Below are 4,145 nucleotides of genomic sequence, written 5' to 3'. Positions count from 1 at the left end.
TGGCAATAAAATAATATAGTGTTATTCCTCGGTGGCTTAAAAACCTAAAGAAAGAAGTTTCTCCATGTTTAAACGCAAACTTTTATAAAGGCGAAAATGAATTAAGCCAGTAGCAGACGACACATAGCCTCAGCAGTGCTCCGCGCCAACAGCGTTGCGTCAAAATAGCGGTTGTCTCCTTTTTGCTGCCTTCTCTCTCTTTCCTTCGGCGCTCTCCTCCCTTTCCTCCTCTCCGGCACCTTTGTCACCACACCCACTGGCTAAACTCTCCCACTATACGGCTCTGCATTGCAGTAGTAGGTTTTTTTTATAGTCTTTAGAGTTAAATGTGAATATTTGACAGAAATCTCCCAGGTTGGGGTGAAAGAGGGTTAAATGAATGCATTTGATCATTCGCCTTAATTCGGTACCCATCATTTCAAGGCCTGTGTGGCCTTGTCCTGGGGTGTGTCTATGACTGTGGCTGTGAAGGAGCAGTTTTTTAATAGGTACAAGTACAAAGTATAAAAACAAAAGGATCTATGTGCTGATCATGAAAGAATATGCTAGCCATTCTAATGTAGCTCTGCCAGGTACTTGATTGTGATTTGTTTTTATTTCCAGCTACTTGGTTGCCTCAAGATCTGGAGATCCCAGTGGCCAAAAGCTTGGACTCAATCTTCTTCTGTGGTCCGGCCAGGACCATGGGGGAGGTAATCCCAGCAACAAGAGCATCACAGTGTCTCCCTGCCTGTGACTTTCGATTAGCATCACGACAAGGGAGTCCTCATGCCACCAAGTGTTAGGTATGCTACTCGAAGTAAGCATTGTCACCTATTCTTAAGTGAAACAGCAAAATCACTACTAAGCCTAAAATGCAAAAAACATTCAAATCTCGGGTTGGATAGAGTTCCAATTACAGAAAGGCGTCTGCAGACATGATTCACATGTGAACTTAAAGCCCACGGATGTAGGTTCGACGGAGTCACAGAAATAACTTCCCGTAGATGGCTTCGCTAGTGCCATACCCAAACAAATTCTTAAAATAATCATTGTGTTACGTTGGTGTCATTAATCCTATGTACCTACCCCACCCAGCAGTCGGGAGATGTGAAGTATAAAAAAAATGAGAACTTGCACATTGTCAGCTCTGCAAAGATAATATATTGAACCGAGCATAGCACGTTCAACTTAAGAAAGCAATTCAGTTCAGGCCTAGTTTTAAGCTTCACATATTTGTTATTGCCCTTCATAATGAAGTAAAAACTGCTTAAGTTGTGGCCCACTACAGGCTTTCTATTAGTGTTAAAAAGTGTTATGGCAGTTTAAACAGCTCGCTCCAAATATTTTCTTGAAATGCATAGGTTTATGGAAATTATTATGTGGATGTTTGCAGACAGTCATGGTGAGACCAATCTTTAGTGCCAAGTGTTCCACTTATTCAGAGTTGGTTGAGTCTGTAAATATTGTAGGTCGCAAATTAAATGTTTATGGTACGCAATGGACACAATTCTCCGTAATGACTAGATCTACCTAGGGGAACTTTATACGTTTACTACGGCAAGATGGTTTCGCAAAACTAAGTATTTAGTTTATTCAACTCCTGCACTAACCTTGTCTCTAGAAACTTTTTATATTCTTTACGATGCTGAGTTAGGATTCTGGAAGTAGTTTTTCTAGAACTACGCTAGACATTTCCAGTTCATAATTTTTCTCGCGAAGAATTCGAGAGAGCCAAACCCTGTAATATACGGATGGAACTCGCAGAATGATGCGACTGGCAGTTTGAAACATTCGGCACTGTAACAGTAACAATGACATGTCACTTGCCTATGTAATGCTCATTGTCGCAGATCAAACTGCTTTTTCCGTCTGCACTCATTTTCAGTGGACTCATTCAGCGAACTCGCACCCAAGACTGCAGCGCTGGGTTCTGCGAAGTAATTTGCATGAATATAGATGCAACAGGTTTCTTTGAGTGTGCGTCTAACACATATTCTTCATATTGAATCTGCTACTGTATTCATGACCATGTCCTTAATTGTATCCACATTCCACCTTATTTTTATTTTGACATTTGAGTTTTCTTCAGTACTTTTCTCAACATCTGTGCTTGTTGAGCCGTATACACTCAAGACCATTAATCTTGTCTTTCACTATTACATTAATATATAAAACTGTTGATGCCGGGTGAGGATTCAAGGTCCCGAATCTGTCGTGCGAGTTAAATAAGAACCAATAAAAAGCTCTACAAAGGAAATTTTGTATAAGGAGGCTGTATAACCATTAAAATAGCACACGCCATGCTAAAAAAAAAAAATACAAATTCTTGTTAGGTATGCCAGGATGACACTGCTGTTTCTGATGTGTCACAAAAAAAATCAGTGCCATACAGTGTTCCTTATGGAAGTACAAACTGTCGAATTCAAAGCCCAGAAGTTTTATTCAAGAATGTTCCTCAATACAAATGTATTTAGAGATCTGAGCCACTGAATCATACATGACTATGTGGCGAACATTCATTTTCATGTGCATTATAGTTTACAAGGTCTAGTCTGCATTGATTTATTGCATTCATGCTGAAACTGGGAGGGGTTCTCTGGGTATGAATAAAGATATAAACATTTCTTGAAATCAAAACATTTGAGAACGGACAAAAGGAAGGATCTGAGAACGGTATCTTAGATTCTCTTCTCTTTTTCTTATCTCTAATTTTCACCTTATTTCACCTGATGCATTTAGTTTTTTTAGCGCAGCTCTTAGCACCCGTTTCCGCGTTACGCGGCGTCGCCCTCGGCGTAACCGCCCAACTAAACTTGGCAGGAAATTGAATTAAGGTTGCGGTCAGGTGACGTTAATATTTCCGCTAAGTCTAGCTGAGAAACTAAATTTTTTATGAATGACATGACACGGTCATGCAACGTCGTTTTCCCCGCTACTTTTAGCGGGAAAGCTGCATTTGTGTTGAGGTCATGTGACATCAATTTCCGCGCTAAATTTTGTGGAAAACTTAACCCGCTAAATTTAGTGGGCAAATTTTCCCGCTAAATTCAGGGAAATTTTTCGCTAAATGGGAGGGAGCAGAAGAGTTGGAGGGTTAGGGGGTGGGGGGTCATACCCTCCCATCCTTCTCTTCAAGATCTGTGCTCTAATTTCACATTACAGAGAATCGTAAACGTCTCATATTTCATCTCATGTTTATTCAACTTTTATATTGCAGGTGCGCTTGCAGCACAAATCTGGGTTGTGCTGATCTTCTACGCACAAGTTGGGAACTCCTGAGTGGCAAGAGTGGGAGTTTGGTCTGACAGCTCAAGGGACACCATTGTTCAGTATTGAATTTTTAATTATCTTCTTTTGAGCAAAGTTAAGCTTTGCTGCTTGCAGTTCTTCTAAAAATAAATACCTGCGACCAAATTTACCACGTCACGACATTTTGCGTCTGCTCTTAGTGCTCCTGGTGGGCCACGGATAAGAGCTTACTGGTGTGCAAACATCATGCTTGTTTGAAACCACTCACTGATGTAGACTCGCTGACATCCAGCATTCCAATGAAACGCTGGATGTCCACAGGTCTTTCTTGAGCAATGCAAGCGGGAAAAGAACCATACAATCGTATCGTATTGGGGGACATTCTAGAGAGTGTTTTTTTGTATGTTTTAAAGATTTTTTTAAAAAAAGCCGTAAAAGCTACATTTACGTGGTCTGTGCACGTGGGTTATATGGCCAGGGCGGCATAGTATAAAAGGCTAATTTGTAATGATCAATCAGCTTATTACAGAGATGTGCCAATCTTCTTTCAGAAAACTAGATGGAGGTTCATTCTAGCATAGTTTTATCTCGCGAATCTGAATATCCCGTTCGTTTTCCACAAAGATATAACTAAACGTGAGAAAACAAAAAAAACATCCTATCAATAGTGACATCGTAAGAAGACCTTTCGGCCGCCAAGCGTGTCGCTTAAGGGCCGCGCGTCCAATCTCAAGTTTTCTATGTATATTCTCCCGCATTGGCACCAGTCGCGACACATTTTTCTGCCCTTTTAAAAAATAGCACGTGCGTGCATAGCTTTGATAGGTGCTGAAGATGCATGAGCAAAGATTTCGAAAGCCACTTTTGTGACGTCGCTCTCCAGGGAAGCGCTTTCACAGCGCTTTAAAAATGAC

This window comes from Ixodes scapularis, unplaced genomic scaffold, assembly GCF_016920785.2.
Source record: "Ixodes scapularis isolate PalLabHiFi unplaced genomic scaffold, ASM1692078v2 ptg000597l_1___fragment_3__unscaffolded, whole genome shotgun sequence".
NCBI lineage: Eukaryota > Metazoa > Arthropoda > Arachnida > Ixodida > Ixodidae > Ixodes > Ixodes scapularis.
The sequence above is the reverse complement of the archived record's forward strand: the minus strand, read 5'-3'. Positions refer to the sequence as shown.